Below are 23,168 nucleotides of genomic sequence, written 5' to 3'. Positions count from 1 at the left end.
TTTCTCATCATACAAAGTGACTCAAAGAATATGAGCACTCTGGGGTTTTTGGAGAATATAATGGAAATGTTATTTCCTAGAAAAACGTTCAAAAGTTGCTCATAGTAAAGTAGGTTTTTTTTTTAAACCTCAAACTGGAGTGTGAAATTGAAAAAGCAATTCATGTCTTTTGAAAGATCTGTTTAATTAAGAAGAGTTACTGATAGACAGTTATGCTAGGATCTGCTTCTTGTTTTTCTTTGGTAGGAGTATAGCTTATTTTTGTTCCATTAAATTATTTTTATTTTAATCAGAAGTCATTTGTTATAGGAATTTAAAGCAGAAGAGAAGAAGGAAGACTCAGCCAGGTCAGTGACAAGGGCAGGAGCCATTGCAAAGAATGAAAGTAGCAGAAATTGGGAGGAACCAGATTAAGTATCGAGAACCAGAGGCGGAAGTGTGGTGGGGACTCAGGTTGATACAGAGCAAATAGAGCAGTCTTCTACAGAGCTGAAGTCCAGGGCTCAGACAAATCAAGGTAACAATACGAAAACCATTCTCTTAAGAGGCAAAGTGAACATGAGCATAGTGTTCATTCAAGGGCAGCGCCGCCAAGTGGAGGAAGAAGGAACTACCATTATCTATCCAAGCCTGTCTCCTGGGACTTTCATTTATACACCATCCAAGTATTAATTGATGACATTCTCTGTGCAAAATACTATGCTGATTGTTCTGAGTGAACGAAACAAACATGGTCTTGTGGAGCTTACATTATGGCAAGGGGGCAGAGCAAATAAATAAATTAGTAACTCAATTCAAAAGTAAGCCAATACAATTTTTAAGATTATACAAGTATGTTGGAGGAAACAAGCAAGAAGCTGAGAGGTCGAACAGGGAAAAGGTGGCCAGGAAAGGCTGCCTGAAGTGACGCTGAGCTGAGACGTGAGGGCGGAGAAGGCACCAGCCACGAGAAAAAAGGAGGAAGATACATCTAGACTTTGCCAGCCAGTGCAAAGATCCAGAGGTGAGCAAAACTCCACCTATTCAAAGAACTGCCAGAAAAGCCATGTGGCTGCGGACTGGGGCTTCTGTAGCTACGCTCCCCACCACAGTTTATCCCACAGCTCACAAGCATCTGGAAATCATAGCTGCCTGGAGTATCTAAATTACACCTCCTCTTTCAGATCTCCTTGAGAGATACTGTCTAAATGGTGACCTTGGGCTGGTGATAGAGAGGAAGGAAATTTTCTTCAAAAGTTGTTTCTTTGTTCTGTTTGTTTTAGGATAATGATATACTTCAAATACTAAGAAACAAAACCCAAAAAACCACTAGGAAGCTGTTTAATCAATGTATATGTATTTGTGTGTGTCTCTGTAAAGACCCACCCACCTAACTCAGAATCATTGTCCCGTTCATAGGGTTACCATGGTACCGACTTCTGGAGCATGGAGCTCACTTGCCATCTTGCTGGGTTTCCTGCATAAGCCTCAGTGGGGAGAGGCTCTTTAGGGAACCAAATAGCTAAGAAGAGTCAGCAGGCTCTCTAAAGCTGATCAGAGGAAAAAACACACAAGATTAAATTAATTATGTGGTCTGAGGTCTATTCCACCTTTGTATTTGTTGGTGATAATGTTAATGCTAATCTTTAGAAAATAAATTATTTTGTATATGAAAGATGTCTGAATCTCGGTTCACAATCTAGGAATATAAGAATGTCACATTTCTTTCGTTCCTTCCTATGAACCTAAATAAAACTCAATTTCTGTCCCACCAGGTGCTGGGAAATGCAATTTTAGTCATTATGGGGTTTCTTTTTCTCCTACTCACTGCCACCTCCAACTCAGGGTCATGCCAAGGTCTCACGGTCTCATTTAGAGAGATCAGAAACGGCATTCTTTGAGGGCTCTGAAACCATGCTACCTAGATGCGCATCTTGCTTCCACCACTTACTAGTATGTGATATTGGGTAACTTCCTTAACCTCTGGGACCACTAGTGGTGATAATGATAGTAACAATCTCATAGGGTTACTGGACAGACAGATTCATTAAGATATGCAGGGTTCTCAGGACAATGTCTGACACTTAGGTGTGCAATAAATATTTGTCACCATCATCATTATCATTTTTACATGATGTGAAAGTATCTGGGACTTTCCTCCAGTAACTGGTCCACTCTGGTTATCAGAGATGCCTAGTCTCCCAGCTCAGAGGATTTCCTCATATCCTGAGTCCCCACTGCTTCTGGCTGGAAGGACCTCAGCCTCTGAAATGCTGTCCCCACCCAGGACACCTTGGAATGAGCCACAATCCCCAGCAATGTTCCAGCTACTCCCCAGAAATCTTCCTGTGAGCATCTCCCTACCTCCCCTCTTAGGACCCTAGAAAGCCTCTCCCCCTTCTCGGAACACCCAGCAAAACGTCTTCAGTGAGTTTAGTCTTCTCAACAGTAGCAAAACTAAGCTTCAGAAACTTGCAGAAACTTCAAGCAATTTCAGCAGTTTGTAAAAAGGCTGGCAACCTGCTTGGGGAGAGTTCAGGGAAATGGGACAATACAGAAAGAAAAAAACCATAAATCTCTATTTTCCTGCCACACTGTGTTAAGCCCACTTAGATGCTGCATGCTCCAAAAGATCGCAAACATTGGGCAATCAATGGCTGTTTCACAAGGCAAAGGCCCCCGCTCTCGGCAACAGCTGATTAGTCAGGCCTGACTCTCACCTGGTGGTGGTCGGGAGGACAGGTCCCAGTGGTGCCCCACGATGGAAGGACAGACGGACTATGAAGAATGAGCGAGTACAGGCGCTCAGGAACCCCCAAATGACTGGGCGGTGTGGTCTGCACCCCTCACTTGAATCTGGGTGGCATCAGAGTTTGAAGATGCAACTCATTTTCAAAACAAATCCTGAAAGAACTACAGTAAAGATAAGAATGAGACGAGCAGACCAGGAGGGGACAGGAGCTGCCTGGCAGATTCAGAAGAGCCGTGAGGACAGTGAGCTTAGGTTGGGGACTTAGCTAAGGGAAGTGAAGTGAGAACCGCAGACCCAGGCCGGGACTCAGAGAGGACCGTCATCCGTAACTACCCGTTTGGTGAGCAGAGCCTGGAAGGGGAGCCACTCCAGGTGGGAAGCAACATGAGCCACAGCACTGAGAGGAAAGGAGGAGACACAAGTCCAAAACGGTGCCTAGAAACTAGATCGATCCGCCCAGAGCCTTGACACTTTGACTTCTGCTATTGCCTTCTTTTGTCAATATGCATCTCTAAAGTCTCTCGTTTTCCCATAAGATTGCCTCCAGCACTGTTTCTAATAGCACCATCAATGTTGCTTTCCAGGTCCACGCCTCCCCCTTGTTTGGAGAAGACAGAGGAGGGAGAACAGGGAGAAGGAAACACAGTTATGAAGGAATAGGATCCCTGCCCGTTTCCATAGCTTCTAGGCACTAGGGTACCATTGTTCTCGGTACTTCTCTGAGCCTGGGCAGTGTTCCATGCAGCTGGAGAGGGAGATGGGGTGGGAGGAGGGGGGCATCTGTTCTTTCTCTCCCTCCTTGTTTCCTCCCTGGTCTCTGCCCCAGGTGCCTCTACCACTGATGACCAATTGAAGGTGTGAGGGGTTGGCAGAGGAGAGGCAGAAGTCCGTGTCTTCAGGAGCCTATGCATTAATTGGAACAGAAAGGATTGGTTTTTCGCTCTACATGGAGGCTGTAGATGTGTCTTTCTACCTCCATGGTGTCCTTGGCTCAAGAGCTTATGAACCCTATAAGACATGCTTACCGTGCATCACCTCATTCTGGATGGAAATCAACCTCTTGTTCAATTAAAGTGGTTTCCAAGTAAAGCCAGCCAATGCTTTTTTTATAACTGACTTTCAAAGTGTCCAAAATAAGGATTACAGGAACCTTTCTTGTCCCCTCCATACTGACACAGAGCTGCCAGATGCAGAATGCTCAGTGAGATCGACACCCTTCCATAGAGGCAGGCAAAGACTCATGGGTGAGCCCCATATGCGCCAAGAAATTCTGACGATTGGAAGATGGACACTAAGCCCTTCCTCCATTTCTTACAGCGTCAGTGGGCCTCACTGTAACCTGGAAAATATTTCAGCTTTAGACTGCATTAAGATGCAGTGGAAGGGGAGGGTATGGCTCAGTGGTAGAGCGCGTGCTCAGCATGCACGAGGTCCTGGTTCAATCCCCAGCACCTCCTCCAAAAAATAAGTAAGTAAACTTAATTATCTCCCCCCCAAAACAATTTTTTTTAATTTTAAAAAATGTTTTAAAAGATGCAGTGGAGAGGACGTAGGTCCAACTTTGCTATGTGTTCTCTTCCCTTGGGGGGGTACTTAACCTCCTTTAAGTCTCAATTTCATCATATATGTCACAGGGATGGTGTGTGGGCTTAATGAAATCATGTATACAGCTTGCAGCAAAATGCCTAGCAAAGATTAAGCAGTCAAAAATACCAGTTCCCTCTCTGTATCTTTCCTTTTCTATAAAGAGACCACCACTTTTCCTTCTTTCTGACTTAGTCTCATAAAAATCACTCCTTCGAGTTTAGGTAAAGGTGTGGTCTCAAGAAGACCATCATTAGATGCAACTGAGGAAGGAAAGAGGGCTGGGGTTTTAACCTTTTCCAAAGAACACATTAGCCTGGGTTTGGTTTTATTAAACAAATGATTTGTCTACTATTTATCTTCTTAGTCAATTTTAAGGAAGTAGCAAGAATTGCCTAGGGGCAATGGGGTTCAGACTTGAACATTTATACACTGAGAAGTGAGGAAAGGGGAGGGTCCAGGGGCCTCTAACCAAAGGATAAGTATCAAGTCACAAGGGGGAGAAAATGAAGACACAGTGTTCTGAATTCAGAATTCTGCCTAGAATCAGCCCTGGTAACCTGCATGGGAAAACAAAATAAAATAATATGGATCGTTAGTTGTATCAGCAAGCAGGTATTCGAATCCACTCTGCTCAGATATGTCAGTAAGAACTTGCAAGCAATACTTCTTGTCTTATGAGAATTAACTCTATTCTCTTTCAGTGACAGGATTTCTCTAAGACTAGAGAATTCAGTTCAATTCAGCCAATATCTATCGTGCCCCTATTATATGCCCTCACACTACAAGTCCTTGCAGTGACAGAGAATCAATCTCCTCTCCACTAAAAGTCAACTCCGAAAGCCTCACTCTGAGAGCCCAAACAAGGGTTCAGGAATAATGCACTGTTCACATACTTTTAGTGATATGTACACAGAATTCATTGTTTTTGTTTCACTTACCAGCGGCTTGAGGCTGTCATATCGATGAGGGGAAATCAGCCCGAGTGATTAACACAGTGAGGCTTTTACTTCGGTGAGGTTCAGTTTCATCAATTTGTCCTTTTATGGTTCATGCTTTTGATGTCAAGTGTAAGAACTCTTTGCCTAACCCTAGGTCCCAAAGACTTCCTCCTGCTTTTTCTAGAAGTTCCATGTTTTACATTTAAGTTTTATGTTCTAGTTTTATGTTTTACATTTATGTTCATAATCTGTTTTGAATTCATTCTGGTATAAAGTTTGAGGTTTAGATAGACTTCTGGGGTTTTTTTGGCTGTGGGCATTCAACTGCTCCAGCACCACTTATTGAAAAAAACTATCACTCTTCCATTGGATTGCTTTTGCTCCTTTGTCAAAAATTAATTGTTCATATTTGTGTAGCTCTATTCCTGGGTTCTCTGTTCTGCTGCACTGACTTATGTGCATCCATCCACACATTCTTGAATACTGTTGTTCTATTGTAAGCCTTAATGTCAAGAAGAATTGTTTCCTCCCATTTTCTTCTTCTTTTTCAAAATTATTTTAGCCAATCTAGAGCCCTCATCTTTCCATTTGAATTTTAGAATAAACTTGTTTATGTCTACAAAAAAAAAAAACCTTGCTGAAATTGATAGGAATTGGGTTAAATCTAACAATCAATTTAGGGAGCACTGACAGTTTTACTCTGTTGAGTCTTCCAGTCCCTTAATGCAATCTGTCTTTCCAAATATTTAAGACTTTGATTTCTTTCATCACTATCTTATCATATTCATCACACCAATCCTGTACATGTTGTGTCAGATTTATAATTAAATATTTTATTTTATTTGGAGCAACTATAAATGGTACTGAGGGTTTAAAAAAATTTTTTTTATTGTTTTGCATTTTTTTGGAGGGGGGAGGCAGTAATTAGGTTTGTTTGTTTGTTTGTTTTAATGAAGTTACTGGGGATTAAAGCCATTGACTTTGTCCATGCTAAGCATGTACTCTACCACTGAGCTATACCCTCCCCTACAATGGTATTGTGTTTTTAAATTTTGCTTTCCACTTGTTTGTTGTCAGTATATAGAAAAGCTTTTGATTTTTGTGTGCTAATATTGTATTCTGTGACCTTACTGAACTCACTCATTAGCACTTGGAATTTGGATTAGTTTTCATTTGTCTTAGATCTCGTGGGATTTTCTACATAGACAATCATGACATCTGCAAAGAAAGACAGTTTTATCTCTTCCTTTCCAACCTGGATGTGTTTCTTTCTCTCTTTCTTTCTTTCTTTTTTTGGTCTTTTTTCACTGACTAGGACTTCAGCACTACGTTAATAAGAATGATGAGAGCAGACATCCTTAGCTTGTTCCTGATCTTACAGGGAAAACATGTACTAAAAGCTTTTATCGCTAAGTATGATGTTAGCTCTAAGTTTTTTGTTCATGCTTTTTATGAGTCTGAGGAAATTCTCCTGTTTCCCTAGAGTACTGAGAGTTTTGCTATGAATGAGAGTTGAATTTTGCCAAATGCTTTTATTGCAAATTGGTGTGGTCACATGCTTTTTCTTCCTCAGCCAGTTGATATGCTGTATTGTGTTGACTGAGTTTCAGGTGCTGAACCGTCTTGTATGCTGGAAAAAATCCCACCTGGACATGGTGTCTTATTCCCTACACATTGCTGTATTCGATTTGCTTAAATGTTGAGGTTATTTACATCTATATTTATGAGAGTTATTGGTCCGTAGTTTTCTTTGGGGGGCATCTGTCTAGTTTTTTGATACAAGGGTAATTCTGTCCTCATAAAATTAGCTGGGACATGTTCCCTTCTCTTCTATTTTCTAAAAGAAATTGTGTAAAAGTTTTGTTAATTCTTTCAGTATTTGATAAAACTTCCCAATAAAGCCATCTGGGCCTGAGTATTTATTTTTTTAAGAGTTTTTAAATAATAAATTCACTTTCTTTTGTTATTAGAAGCTTGTTCAGGTTACCTGTGTCATCTTGGCTGAGTTGTAGTCGATTGTGGTTTTTGAGGAATTGGTTCATTTCTTCTAAGTCGTCAAATTTATGAGTATAAAGTTGTTCACAGTTGTCCCTTATTATCCTTTTAATGGCTGAAGAATCCATAATTATATTCCTTGTCATTAAAGATACTGGTCATTTCTTTCTTCTCTATTTTTATCTTTGTCAGTGTTAGTAGGAGTTTACCAATTTTGTTTATTTTCAAAGAACCATATTTTTACTTCTCTGGTTTTCTCTAAATGTTTTCCTATTTTGAATTCCACTGATTTCTGCTACTTTGATACCTGCTGTCCATCCTTCTGCTTGCTTTCGGTCCGTTTTTCTGTCATCACTCTAATTTCTGGAGGAAGGAACTCAGATTATTGATTTGAGATCTTCCCTCTTCTCTCATGTCAGAACTGAGTCCTCCCAGCCCTGCTTTCGTTGCATCCACAAATGTTGACACACTGTGCTTTCACTTTCATTCAGTTTTATGTATTTTCCTTTGAGATTTCCTCTTTGGCCCATGGGCTCTTCAGAATCATGCTGCTTCATTTCTAAGTGCTTAGAGGTTTTCCTGCGGTCTTTCTGTTAGCGATTTCTAGCTGCATTACATTATGGTCGAAGAGCATACTCTGTGAGATTTCTCTTTAAATTGTTTAATGTTTGTTTTATGACCCAGGATATGATCCATCTTGGTAAATGTTCCATGGTGCTTGAAAGAATGCATATTCTGTTTTTGTTGGATAGAGGGTTTTGTAAGTGTCAATTCGTTCCTTTCATTTGATGGTGTTTTCCAGTTCTATATCCTTGTATTGTCCTATCTAGTAATTTTATCAGTCATTGAGAGCGTGATGTTGATGTCCCCAATTATAAGCAACCTTGGGTTTAACAAGCCTTCCAGGTGATTCAGATGTGCCCTAAAGTTTGCTCAGGGCAGAGCAACTCAACAAAGGTAGCTAAGTTGCAATAAAGCTTCACTATTTTATAAACTATAAATTAGAATTTTTTAATGAACTTGATACTGTTTTCAGTGAGTGCAAAAAATTATTCCAAGTGCATAAAGTATAAATACAAAGGCATTTTAACATAGTTTTAATACTTACTAAAATAAGTGATCAGTTGTGCCATAACTACCTCCCATGGGGACAACTCAATAGCAAAAACACAAATAATCCAACTTAAAAATGGGCAAAGGACCACGAAGACATTTTTCCAAAGAAGACATACAGGTGGCCAACAGGTACATGAAAAGATGCTCAACATCATTCATCAACAGGGAACCACAAATCAAAACCACAGTGAGATATCACCTCACACCTGTTAAAACGGCTATTATCAAAAAAGACAAGAGATAATTGCTAACAAGGTTGTGGGGGAAAGGGAATCCTTGTACGCCGTTGAGTGGTAATGTAAATCAGTCCAGTCATTGTGGAAAACAGTATGCAGTTTCCTCAAAAAATTAAAAATAGAACTACCATGTGATCCAGCAAGTCCACTTCTGTGTATGTATCCAAAGGAAGTGAAACAGGATCTTGAAGAGCTATCTGCGCTCCCATGTTCACTGCAGCATTATTTATAATAGCCAAGATATGGAAATACCCCTAAGCGTCCACTGATGGATGAATGGGTAAGGAAAACACGGTATGTATACACACACACACAATGGAATATTATTATTCCACCATTAAAAAAAGAAGACAATCTTGCCTTTTGCAACAACACTGGATGGACCTTGAGGGCATTATGCTAAGTGAAATAAATCAGACAGAGAAAGACAAATACTATGTGATCTCACTTATGTGTGGAATCTAGAGAAACCAAACTCATAAGAACAGAGACCAGATTCCTGTCCTTGCCAGAGACAGGCGGTGAGGCTAAGGGACAGGCGGGGAGCGGATGCAGGGAGAATGGGTGAAGGTGGTCAAAAGGTACAAACTTTCATTTATGAGAGAAATTCCACAGATCTAATATACAGCATGATGATTATAGTTAATAACATTGTATTATATTCTTTTTATTGACATGTGGTTGATTTACAACTTATGCCAATAAATTCAAGAATTTAGATGAGATTCATGTATGACTGAAAAATTGTTCTGTACACCAGAAATTGACACAACATCATAAATTGACTATAACTCAACAGAAAAAAAAAAGAATTTAGATAAGATGGACAAATTCCTTGAAGGATCCAAACGACCAAAGCTTACTGGTATTTCAAAGCTCAGTACCCCAAATTGCTTCACTGATTAATTGTATGAAAAAGCCAAGGAAGAAATAATACCAGTTCTGAAGAAACTCTTCCAGGAAACAGAAGAATGCAGGGCCAGCACCAGATGTTCCTGGATAGAAAGCTTGCCTGCAGTTTCCCAGTGTATCAGAAAGTGGCTCTTTTATACTCTCACAAAAGCACAGGTTTTGCTGAGAATGAACACAGATTAAGTGAAAAGAAAGAGCAGAAAATATTTGCAAATATCCTCTGCCCACTTTGCCTTATCTAGATTGAAACTACTGCTTCCAAACAGCCTCTTCGGTGTACATTTTGGTAAAACGGACCAGGGTCACCGACCATCCCAGTTTGCCCAGGACTTTCCCCGTTGTGGCACGGGAAGTCCATCCTGGGAAATCCTTCAGCCTCAGGAAAACCAAAACAATGGCCACCCTCTCTGACCCTGAATTTCATTGCTCAGTAAGCCCAAACCTTACTCTAAACTCTCAAGGAAATTTCTGCTTCTTTCAGTGTACTCCCACAAACTCCAATCAAAAGAGAATTTAATTATGAAGATGTCAGCATGAGGGTATCATTTTCATCCTTGTTTTATTAACTCCAGCCCCTCCTGTTTTCAAGTCCTAAACGTGAGCTGATTTTTAAAAATCCAACTGCAAAAAACCCTATAAGAGCGATTCTTATATTTCAGAACTTCAAATTCATAGAACCGTTTTTTTCTGTGAATTTAAGAATTTTAACACGAGGCATCAGGAGGACAGTATTTACAAGGTGACAAGACAATTGCATTCAGTCCTGAAGGCATGGCTGTATTTACCTCTTATTTCCACTAGATGGCAGGCATGAGCGCTACGTCTTTGCTTCTGCCTTGCTAAGATTCTGAATTGAGTTAGATTTTTCTCAGTTCAAAGTCATAAATCAGAAATGTCCTTAGAGTGACCTATGGATGTAAATTACCAGAATTTATCATCTGCTGTTACATATGTGGGATCTTTCCCGATGTCCTGCCTCAGAGAGTCATTTATTAAGTGTGTTCAAAAGGAATTTTCCTTTGAGGCCCCACAGTGTGGTCACTGCAGTGGAAAGCCTGTTTCCCATGCTTAATGACATACCAGTCTCTGAGCAAGGGACAAAGATGAAGAACACTTGGAGAGATATGAGAAGGAGCAAAAGGAAGGCGCTGGATAATGCATTCCATGTCTCAATATCTGTTACAATCTCTGAAATGAATGTATAAATTGAAACATACGAAAATGCAGCATCTTAAGAAGTCGTGATCTTTCCAAGTCATCAATTCTGAGTGATATCAATCTTTATCTGTTCTTGAGACAAATGTAGAAGGTCGTTTCTTTCCATTTGACATATTACAGAGCTGTAGTGGGGCACAATTTATTCACACTATACTGAGATATACAAGGAAAATATAGCTTCGTTTTTTTTATTATCTAGCTAATCTAGCTTACCAACCTCCACCCTCCTTGTGGGTAAAGGAAAACTTTAAACTTGCTGAAGAATAATACCCAGTAATTTCTCATTAGGCAGCCTGCTTTCAGTTTGCAATAGTTCTAAATAAAATTCAGTCTTTCCAAATATTCTCCTTCCAAACCCTCCCTTCTCCTCCCCAAGGTGGCATCTTGGGATGGGGTGGAAAACTTTGCTGTTCTGGAGGCACTGGGGTGTCCCCGGGTCCTTGCCGGCAGGGAGGTGAGGGTGTATTTCATGCACCTGGTCAGACTCACCCTGCTGACATCCACTCTCATCTCTCAGGACACTCCAGCCCTCCCTGCTGATTTAGCGACATCAGCCCCAGCCCTTTTCTCAGCTGAACATGCCTCCTGAGACGGGGCTTTGATTCCCAGCCCAGGTGGTCCACCCTGCAGACTTTAGTCTCAAGATCACCTCACCCCCATTGCAGCCACATTCCTGGTAAGGGTACCAGCCTGTCTCACCCTCCACAGCATATCCGATGCCCTCCACCTCATATGGGAGGTAAGGAGTCTCGGAGGAGCCAAAGTCAGGCTCTTCTGCCTAACCATGTCATGCCCTGACATCACCAGATTGTAGCTGCTCTCGAGGTACCAAATGGGGAAGAAGCCAGGACCCCTCTGTACTTGGCTTCAACCTCTGTAGCATTCACACACACACACACACACACACACACACACACACACACACACACACACACACACCACTTTGGGATTTTATGGGATGTGAGGGGAATCAGGGATGCCACGGCACACCTGGATGTCTGATTGCCTCCCTGACTCCTCCCTCCTTGCCTCTCCTCATCATCGTTATCCAGACACCACATGTGGAGGGGCAGGCTCACACTCCTCTCCCCTCTGCCTTGGACTTCCCATCATCGTTTCAATTCTGGGGGCCATCAAACCACACTATTCAGCCGTTAGGTCTAATTATGACTCAAGGACTCCCTTCTTCTACTAGACCTGACTTTGAGATATAAAAGGTGGGTCTTTGGAATGTAGAAATCCTGTCTCTCTGACCAAAAAGCCTTACTTTCAAGACCTTTGTCCATGACCCAAAATAGTCAAGAAACGCGAGAGTACCACATTCATTGTCTCTAATCACTTTTTCCCTCCCTGGAGAAACAGCATCAGAGTTTAGCCTACTCCCTGGGTTGAGGTTAAAGGGAATAATTTAAGAGACAAATCAATATAAATTATTTTCAAATATGGAAAGTATTATCTCTAGGCTGGAGTAAGAGCTCCAGGTGTAAAGTGATTGAAACAGGACCTGACGTATAAGCACAGCCATTATCATGATCAGGATCATGACTGGATGCAAAGTAAAAAAATGCAGGCCTGCACACCAGAAAACAAAAAGTCAACTGTCACATTGGGACTGATTATTATAAACACTTACTATTAAGATACAAAACAGCTTTTGAATTTCCTTTTCTAAAAATGTTAAAAAAAAAAAATAAAGGACGCAAGAAAAAAAAGTTAAGCCATGAAATCAGAATATGCTTTCCGTTTGGGTTTGTGAAACGCTGGCTGCTCAAGTCAACGTCCGAGACGTGTAGCCTCCTGTTTTCCATATTTTGATTTTAACTGGATGGTTAATGGATGCTGTACTTAATGACCACATCAATGTATGTCTTAGTTTGTCCCAAATCATCATGAAGTCAGTTGCCTCATCACCTCCGAAAATAAGGGACAACATGGGACCCAAAGGATGTTGAAGGGGCTGGACCCCGGCAGCTGAAACAGAATCTCTGTAAAAGAGAATTATTGACAGAAAGCCATCGACTCCTCATCGTGGAGCCTGTTTGGTGGGAAGGACGAAGGGAAGCCTGCTGTTAATGATAGTTAATGGAAAGTTGCTTCAGCTGCACGTTTTATGGTCAAAACATTCGAGTTGAAACGTACGTGTTGTTTCTGTCTTCTCTCAATGTGACAGTTGCCAGCCCTGGTCCATTAAGCAGACAGGCCTGTGTGTGAATCTGCTGGGTGAGGCGGCATTAACCTCTTTGACATTGTTTTTCCTAACCCACTGGCTCCTGTTTCTTCGGTTGCTGTGGATTTGCTGTTAATATTTCTAGCCTTCCAAAGGACATGCTTGTAGGTGCCCCTAGCCTTTGAGAATAATTACGTTCTTTGCTACAAAGTACCCAGTATTTTAGAAATCAATAAGACAACCTGAATGTATAAGATTTAGGTTAAAAAAAATTAACGTAGGAAACGTAGTAGGTGGAAAAAAGCATAGTTCGCAGCCATTTTGCCGTTTCAAAGTTTCTACCATTTTAAAATGATGTCACCATTTGCGGGCTTACTTTTTCAAGGTTTGGATTTCATATACGCCCTTGTGGTTTAGTTGTTATGACATCTTTAATCATCACTTCACCAACCTGAATGCCTCAGGGGGCTTCTTGGAGCCACAAAGTGGAAAACAGGAAAGAGGCCGAGGGCAGCGGCCAGTAACTCACCACGGGCAGGACTCCCCTAGAAGTGTGGCCAGAGCCCCTTGGAAGGCAAGATGCAGAAGGAACGCTCTTCCCCACGGTCTGTGACTCTTTGCAGAAGAGCATCCTGGCTGGCTGAGAGCTTCCCATGCCTGGCTGTTCCTTCAAACAGGGCTTTTCAAGGCCCCACAGGGCTCAGAGGTTCCCCTGCAGGGCCTCAGCGGCCACCATAGGACCGCAGGTGGGCTCATATACCCAGCTTGCAATTATCCTGAGCAAAGGGCTTTTCTGTCTGAAAAACAGCCCTCAGCCACTACCTTAAGCCTCATTGTATAATCACAATGCAGGGAGGGAGAGCCAAGCACTGCCTTGTCTCACGGTCACACCCACCCCCCAAGCTGGTGTGAACCAAGAGCGCAGGTTTTGAACCTTTGAAAGGCCATTGGGATATAAAAACAGCTAGAACAGAGTGCATGTAAAATGTCTTAATGAAGTTTATTATGGAAATAAAGATAATCCCTGGACTACAAAAGATACACATGGTGCTCGGGGCAGTAATTCTCCATTCCGGGCACATCTGAATGACTAGGGAATGAAAAAAAAGAGAAAGAAAAAGGAAAAAAGAAAAAAAAAAAAAAGCCAGGGTCCCAGCTGAAATTGGTCTGGAATGGAATCCAGGAATTAGTGTGTTTTAAGTTTCCGGGGTGATTCTAGCGTGCAGTGGGGACTGAAAGCATAGTCTTACAAATATGCAGAGAAAGACAACGTTCACCCAGAGGACAGAGGAGCGGGACTGCCTCCTGCTGGGCCCTGCAGCCTCCAGGCATCCCGCGGGGCCTCGGGGCACCTGCTTCACCTGAAGGCCACTGATGTCCCAACTGTGACTGCTCAAGGTTCATGGGAGCAGCTCTCATCCCCACATCTCTGAATAAATGGCCATTTGCTCTGCCACAGTGTCTCCAAAACTGATGGTCCTGAGACTCACTGGAGAGACTTGTTAAAACGAAAGGCTCCAGGTTCTCCTCTGGACTCCAACTTAGTAGGTCTATGCTGCCATCTAGGAATGTGTGTGTTCAAAGCGCCCCAGGGGACGCTTAGGATCTGGCAGTTTGGGAATGCTGCTCTGGAATCTAAATTGCTAAAATGGCCTCTCGGCGCCAGTCTTCCAGTTTCGCCCAGTGTCAATCCATCACACACACCACTGGAGCAGTCGTTCCATTTCCTAGATCCCGTACACCAAGCGGTGCTGAATACGCATGCATTTCTTATGCATGTGCCTCTGACCTAACCTGCTGATGTGTTCTTAAGTTCTCTAACTAATCAATTAACCCAAATACTAACCTAGTGAATTTAAGCAAGAACACATTCATTCATTCATTCATTCATCCATTCCCCTGCCTTCTGGGAGTGCGAGAACCAGGCCTGGGAATGGAAGGCATCAGTCTGGTCTTGAGCTCCCAGAACTTGGAGGTTAGGAAAATCCAAAAACAATAACAAAAAAAGATAATAGGAAGGACGGGGCCGCATTTGGAAGCCAAGCAAACGGTACCACCGAAAAGTCCATGTGAAGCGTGCTAGCCCGGGAGGCCTGCCACTGACCTGCCGGGAGGAAGGGGTGGCAGCCACCACCAAGACCAGGCACGGAGGCTTCTGCACACCTGCGGCTCACTGCTTGACGTGCATCATCTCACTGAATCCATGTAGTCTGTGAGGGAGGTACCGCTGGCCCCACGTACATAGAAGGCAGGGAGGGTATTTAGATTAAGTAATTGCCCAGTGCACACAATGCAGAGGTAATATAGAGCCAGGACGCAGGGCCAGGCCAGGCTTTGAACCCCCGAGCAGTCCTGTCTCCCCCTTACAGAGAACAGAACAAGCCAGCAAGTTCAGGAAAGAGCCTTAATTCCTTTGTTGTCTCATCCCTGCTCCGGGGTCGGGGGATGATGGGAACGACCCACGAAAATCCTGAAGCTGAGGCTAGAGGCTACAGAGCAGAGTGTTTCAGGGAGGCGCCCGGCTGTCTGCTCATACTCCTTCCTGAACCTGCTTGCCTGGAACTTTTGTTTGATGTTGTTGAATTTGTTCTTAAAAATTGGTGAACAAAAAAGTACATGTTAAATTGAATGCAGTTTACTTAAAAGTGACTTTATCCCCAGGTCTGAGATGTTTGTTAAGTGTCAGTTTTATTGCCTGACAACGGCAAGACCAGAACTCTGCTCCCTAACCTGGGTTCAATGTTCTGTTTCACATTAGTTTTTCATCACGGTTCTGAGCAATGGGGCCATTCTCTTGGATGTGTTTCTTGTCGTAAGAGGTTCAAGGAAAATGATGATGGAAACCAAAACAAAAAAACTGGTGTTCCTACTCTTCTGAGGAATGGGAAAGGAAAGCTTTTAAGAAATAGACTATAGTATAAAGTACAGAGGAAAACAGACTGCGAGCTGAACACACCAAGGTCTGCCTGATTGTGAGCTGTGTGACCTGGATTAGTTACTTCCCCTTTCTGAGCTATGATGCTTAATCTTAAAAGTAAGGATACTATTACCAAAAACAAGGGTTGGCAAGCCATGACCATGGGCAAAATCCAGCCTCCTCGGACTATTTTTTAAGAACTCCCTCCAGATAAAAATAATTTTTACACTTTTGGAGGTTGTAAAAAAAAGAGAGAGAGAGAGGGGAAGAAGATTCAACAGTGACTCCGTATGGCCTGCATAACCTAAAATATTTACTATCTGGTCCTTTACAGAAAAAACGTGCTAACCCCTGACCTAAAGCCAAGATAATACCATCTGCCCAGGTTATCATAAACAACAAAGCCAAGATGAGCTGCAGGTTTGTATTTATAGACTCTCTCCCTAGCTAATTGGCTGTCTCCCAAGCAGCCTCCCAGCACTTGAAGTTCAGATGTGTGCTTCAGCACAATCTCACATGACCACAGGGGTCATTAACAAAAGCGAGAAATGTCAAAGGCTCGTCCTATAAAAGGCAAAGATCTACTCCATGTTGCAACTAACCACGTTATTGCTAAGCATGGTGTAGCACAGAGGTCTTAAAACAGGACAAGAGAGAGGATTGGAATCCATTATCCTTCAAAATGTCGCACAGAAGCATAAACAAATAAAATAGGTAAACTTTGGTGGTGTTCTCAAGGGGAGGGGTCAAGACGGGGTGAGCTGAACCCTCACTTGACCTCCCCCAGCAGGGCAGCTCCAAGAGTTCCTTGGAGGCCCATTTAGGAACCACTGATGGAGAGAGAAGAAATGGACTTGTATCTTGAAGGGCTTTGCAGCGTCCAAGCTCCCCAGTAGGTCTACAGACTTAATAAGTCCCACTCCCTGTTTAAATCAGTTTGCTCAAGTTTATAATGGTGATATAAATATCTTCTAGAATAGTTTTTAAGACTAGTGTTAATCTCTATAAAGTACTAAATATATAACCAAAAAGAATATTCTTCATATATGCATCATGTCAATGATACATATAAGTTCATTCCATTCAAATTTTGAAACATGCTTACATGTTGTAAATATTATGAACATATAATGATATATAATATATACTAATATAATTATATATATATATTTCAAAATTTGAACAAAATGAAATTAGCTCACAATTACATGATAAAAAGTATGAGGGAAATGCTGGTTAAGGAGGTAACTACATCATGAAAGTCTGCAGTTAAGGAAGATTAAGTGTGTCAGCCAGAGCTTGGAGAGCGTTGCGTTCTCCACCTCTGCCCCCCACCTGCCCCCTCACTGTTCTGGTTAAGGGATTCCTACCAGCCACGGGGACATTTGGCTTCTATCCAAGGGGAGGGGGAAGAAAACAAAAACAACTCCAGTGTCAAACAGAAAGGAAAATGAGTCTGACAGATTTATTCCTTTCCACATTTCCAGTTGCTCCTTCCCGAGCGTGGCTTTCAAAAGCAAGACTTTGTCCCAGGAGGATGACCTCTCCAGCGGGGCAGCCCTGTCTGAAACAGATCTGCCTCTTTCTCTTCATTTCTTGAATTTTTTTTTTAATCCTGGAGCCGAAACAAGCCCCAGGTGTCCTTTGTGTCCAATACTAACATGTAATATTCTCTTTCCTCTGTTTTTATAAGACTTGTAAAAAAAACAGGGGAAAGTTGTCAAAGTCCCAAGGATGGGGAAAGGAAGCCGAGAGGCAGCCCCAGAGGGAAGAAGAAAGCCACAGAATATTTGTTGAACAAACAGAGATAATGACAAACTAATACTTTCAAAAAACTAGAGCCATTCTCATTCATATGTCTATTTAAAAATGTATGTTTTGTAAGTACATGTAAGTGATACCCCAAAGACAGATTCAGAAGGTTGGAGACAGGCATTCACGTAAATGCAGACTCAAGCAAAGGATAAAATGATTCCATGGGGGCAGAATGGTGAACTAAAGTGTATTACATGTCAAAGCGTCTGCCAATTGGGTATGTTCTTATAAAGAATTAATGTTTCACTCACATTCAATACAGTTGACTTGCTCCAGCTGAAATAGACCTAGATAGCTATTTATTACCCGAATGGCTTTAACACAGTGTTCTCCGCCCTGCAGCCGAAGCTACTGAGTCTCACATGTGGTACTCATTAGTTGAAATCCTGGAGTGTAATTGTCTAGATTTTAGGCATGAACCTTGGCAATAAAATTTTGCATTAAAAAATATGAGATTTATTTGAAATCGCCTGAGTTCTGCCACCAACATAGTGGAAACAACACCAATTTTTTTCTCCTTTGGTCTGAAATACACATTTCATTGGCTTTTGGATGGGTAATTACATTCAGAAAAATCAGAAGTCCTTTTGCAAACAAATTTTACATAATATATAGTATATTCTTCCTGGAAAATCATTTAGGAAAAAGGACTCAATTCCTCTCGGCAATATAGGGAAGAGTGATTTCTATACCCAAAGCATCTAATTCCCTCCCACTTTCTTCCTTCTCCTCCTCCTCCTTTTTACCAATTCCCCATTCTACCCTCTTTTTTGGGGGACTATAATTATAAGGGGGAAAACAATGTTAATAATCTGTAAAACAACTTGTTAAATTTTGCTAATTAGCAAAATAGCATTTGATCTGTTTTTTCATATAATTTGAGTTTTAGAGTCCATTTTAATTCATTTGTTATTTATTTTCAGTGATATAATCATAATGTCAATGGCCTAAGAAAAATATAGAAACATTTTCAAGGGTGAGGAGTAGGGAAAAATTCTTTTTTTTTCCCCCCTCTAAGCAACTCATTTAGGAAACAAAAGTTTTGGATTCTCAATTTTTTTAATGATAAATAAAATACTTAAGATAATCCATAATTGAATTCCTTACTTAAAACTTCCGCCAGTCCCACAATAATTTAAGAATGATGCAAAGGAAGATATCATACCAAATAACCTAGAGTTTCAAATCATGACATATTTCTATACACTGACTAAAAAATGATACATTGCTTTTTTCTTTTTAAAATTTATAATTTTAAAAATTTCTATTAAAGCAATACATACACATACTTTAAAGAATGAAACAGCACATGCAAAAGAATGAAGTTGAACTCTTACCTTCCACCAAATACAAAAATTAACCCAAAATGCATCTAAGACCTAATGTAAAACTTAAATCTACAGAACTCTTAGAAGAAAACGTAAGGGGAAATCTTCATGACATTGGATTTCACACTGATCTTTTTTTTATGTGACACCAAAAGCACAGACAACAAAAGGAAAAATAGATAAAATGAACTACATCAAAATTAAAAGCTTCTGTGCATCAAAGAACACAACCAACAAAGTGAAAAGGCAACCTAAGGAAATGGAGAAAATATTCATATGTGACATATCTAATAATAATATCCAGAATATATAAAGAACACCTACATCTCAACAATAACAACAAAATAACCCTATTAAAAATGGGCAAAGGACTTGAATCGACAGTTCTCCAAAGAAGATATACAAGTTGCCAACAAGCATAAGAAAAGATAATCAATACTATTAAGTCATTAGGGAAATGCAAATCAAAACCACACGGTTTCACCTCATACCCACTAGGATGGCTACTACTAAAAACAAAAAACAAAAAACAAACCAAAATTAGAAGTGTTACAAGGTTGTGGAGCAACTAGAAATCTTGTGCACTGCTGGTGGGAATATAAAGTGATGTCATGGAAAATAGTGGGATGATTCCTCAAAAAATTAACAGTAGAATCACGATATGATCCAGCAATTCTGCTTCCGGGTAAATATCCAGAAGAATTGAAAGTAGGGACTCAAAGAGATATTTGTACATCTGTGTTCACAGTAGCATTATTCACAATAACCAAGAGGTTGGAGCAACCCAAATGTTTCAAATGTCCAAATGATAGATTCATGGATAGATAAAATGTGGTATATACATACAATGGAATATTATTCAACTTTAAAAAGGAAGGAAATTCTGGCACGGGCTACAACATGGATGAACTTTGAAGACATTATGCTAAGTAAAATCAGCCAGGCACAAAAGGACAAATATTGCATGATTCCACTTACATGAAGTATCTAAAGTAATCAAATTCATAAGGACAGAAAGTAGAATGGTGGTTGTCAAGGGTGAGTAGGGAGGAATAGAGAGTTATTGTTTAATGTGTACAGAGTTTCAGTTTGGGAAGATGAAAAGGTTCTGGAGATGGATAGTAGTGATATTTGCAGAACAATATTAATGTTCGTAATGCCTCTGAATTGTACACTCAGAAATGGTTAAAATTGCAAATTTTAGTTATATTTACACACCTACACATATACACAACACAAACACACTCATATACATATGCACATATTTCCTCTCCCCTCCACCATGTCCCTTAAATAGCATAATTTTTAGTAAATCAAAATTTCATCATTAGTTTGTGAATGTTATTCTGATGAGCCTTATGGTACACGATGATTACATTCCCTTTTAGGTACAGCCTTTTGTTTTCCTAGAGTTAATAGTCACTTCAGGGTTTTGGTTTTGGGAATTTTGGATGTGGAGGTGAGATTCTTTTTCTATGTAATTATTTTATTTATGTAATTCTTTTTCTATATAATTCGTCTCTAAAATTCCTCAGCAGAGCTGTAAAATTCCTTTCAATATAATAAAAACATTAAGCAATCTATCATTTTAATTTTTTTTCTTGGAGATACTTGTCCTAGAACCCACCATCCTCCCACTCCAATCTGGATTTGCGGCCTCAGCCTGCTGTGCAGCTGTCATGTTAGGATATCTATTCATGATTACCCTAAGAACTCCTTTCACCTCCAGGATTCTGTATTATTGCTTCTTTTCCCTAGATCTCACATCTTTCTTTTTCTTGACTTATTTCTCTCTTTTGGTGAGACACATTTCCAGAAGCTTCCTGAGAAAGGATACACGAAAGGTTAATTTTTTTTTTTTTTGCCTGTAAAAAAATAACTTCATGGCAACCCTCCTTGGGAAAAAAATAATAAATTGGTGACTCTTGAATTCAGTAATGGAAATAATTGTTATTCAGAATGTTGAAACCCCTTCTCATTGTTCTCCAGGTTTAGGGGTTGCTGCTAGGAAATCCAATGCCATCCTGAATCTTGATCCTTTGTATATGATTTGATTTTTTTTCTTTCTAGACATTTTGAGGGTCTTCTCTTCACCCAATGTTTCAAAATGTCGTGCTTTAAGTCTCGTTTCCATTTATGTGTTGGGTACTTGGTAAATACTTTCAATCTAGAACTTCATATCTTTCTATTCTGGGAAATTTTCTTGTTTTATTTATCTTTAAAATTTTTCTCACCTCCAGTTAAGCACTACCTTTTTTTTTTTTTGAGATTACTATTAAACAGATACTAGACCACCAAATTTGATCTTTTAGTCTTTTATCTTAGTCTCTTTGTTCTAATCGATAATCTATATACTCCATGGTTACATTACATAGCAAAGTTGATGGGACGCCACTCCCATGACCACATTATTTTATATAAAACTTTAGTGAGACATTTTTCTCCCTGGCTTGATGCAGTAAGTTGGCTAAGAAAGAGCAAGTAATCTCTAAGAACTGCAGGTGGCCTCTAGAAATGGAAGGCCACTGACAGCCAGGGGAAAAAAAAAAGGTGGGACTCAAAGTCATACAGTAGCAAGAAAATGAATTCTGCCAACAAACTAACTGTGCTTGAAGTTGGATATCTCTCCAGTTGAGCCTCTCATGAGACCACAGCCCCATCTGAAACCTATATTGCAGCTTTGGCAGAGAACCTAAGGCAGAGAACATTTCTAAACCATGCCTGAACTCCTAACACAGAGAAACCGTACGGTAAAGGTGTATATTGTGTAGATGACTAGACTGGGATAAGTTGTTATGCAGCGATTGAAAACAGATACACTGGATGATTTCCTCAACTTTATTTTCCAATTTTTTAATTAAAAGCATAAATGTCTATCAAATATTTAACTTCCGATAATTATCTTTGTTCTTTGAATACTTTCAAAATGTTGATAGTATCCAGTTCTGGTTATAGAGGCAGGGTAGGAAAAAATAATGAGTGCTTCTTCATAATAACTAACATAAATGGCCACAATACTCTGTTCCCTAGATACATACCCTGTGCAATATGATTTTGTAAGTCCTTCCATGCAAACGTAGAGTTGTTTCCCCAGATCTTGAATCTGATCTGGCCTTTGACTTGGCTTTGGCCACTGCAAGGTGGAAGAAATGCTCATGCACCAATTAGATCCTGGGCATCAAGATGTTTTTCATGCTTCCACTCCTCCTGAGCCCCTGCCTAATGAATAAGCCTATTGGAGGATGAGAGACCATACAGTCCAGAGCTGAGTCAGCCTAACTGCACCAGCCAGAGCCCCAGAGATGTGAGAGAGCCCAGCCACTTACCCAACTTGACAGGTGACTGCAGATGCATAACCAAGGCTATCTGAAGGGGCCATCAGTGAGGGAATGCAGGCAGACTCTAGAAGCAGGAAAAAGACAAGGAAATGGAATTTCCCCTGGAACCTCCATAAGGAACATAGCCCTGCTGACCCCTTTTGAATCTCTGATCTCCAGAACAGTAGGATAATACATGTGTGTTGCTTTAAGCCATTTTAAGATTGTGGTATTTGTTAGAGCACCAGGAAACTAATTATGTAAATTTGTTAGGAAACTAATTGCATAAGGTTAAACACACACACACACACACACACACACACACAATCAAATAGGCATTTTTAAAATTTTTTTCACTTTTCTTTTTTTTAATAGAAAATAAAAGCCGAGGTTCTTCTACCTACAGTTACTGATATGCTTTTTGGAGTTAAATGCTTGGTGGAGAGGGGGAACCAAACAAAAAAAGAGGCTAATGGGTTGGCCAAAAAAAGTCCATAGGAAAAAGCTTTCTCTGTTCAAAAGATCATCGACGACCATTCTTGGATTATCATATCTACAAATTACTGGCCTTGCTAACACACCATGAGCAGCAGCTGTAGTAATTCTTACACAGAGGTTCCCTGAGACCTGAAAGCTTCTCAAGGGTTGCATCTGGGTAAAAAGATTGAAAATGGCTACGCTCCACGTTCCCTTGCTTGTCAATGCAGTCTGTAGCTGTGCTGCGCGGGGAAGTCCCGCTTTCCCTCCACCCTGCGCGCCGGGTTCTGGAGCGCTGCCTCTTCCTGGAGCAGGCACTCTGGTTCTCTTAGGAGAAGGGTTTTCCGCTCTGAAGCTGCAGTCCCAATGCTCTATTTCGAGACTTGACAACTACCGCCCACAAGCCACGTCCAG

The 23,168-nt window shown here is 40.8% G+C and overlaps 1 protein-coding gene and 1 long non-coding RNA gene across 4 annotated transcripts in view; both read right to left on the bottom strand.

Moving 5' to 3' along the window:
- IQCM (IQ motif containing M) overlaps nucleotides 1-13,664 on the bottom strand; it is a 480,596-nt gene extending 466,932 nt beyond the window's left edge. For all 3 annotated transcript variants that reach the window (XM_072975871.1, XM_072975873.1, XM_072975878.1), the window contains exon 1: nucleotides 13,430-13,664. The gene's annotated coding sequence lies outside the window, so the exon portion shown is untranslated. The remainder of the gene's footprint in view (nucleotides 1-13,429) is intronic.
- LOC140699949 (uncharacterized) lies at nucleotides 1,442-3,353 on the bottom strand. Its single transcript, XR_012078175.1, has 3 exons — nucleotides 3,065-3,353; nucleotides 2,700-2,892; nucleotides 1,442-1,529 (listed from the first exon to the last, which is right to left on the bottom strand). It is a non-coding gene; the product is annotated as an uncharacterized lncRNA (long non-coding RNA).
- Nucleotides 13,665-23,168: the final 9,504 nt, after the last annotated feature.

Source organism: Vicugna pacos, chromosome 2 (genome assembly GCF_048564905.1).
Source record: "Vicugna pacos chromosome 2, VicPac4, whole genome shotgun sequence".
NCBI lineage: Eukaryota > Metazoa > Chordata > Mammalia > Artiodactyla > Camelidae > Vicugna > Vicugna pacos.
Note: the sequence above shows the minus strand (reverse complement) of the source record. Positions and strands in the feature narration are given on the sequence as shown.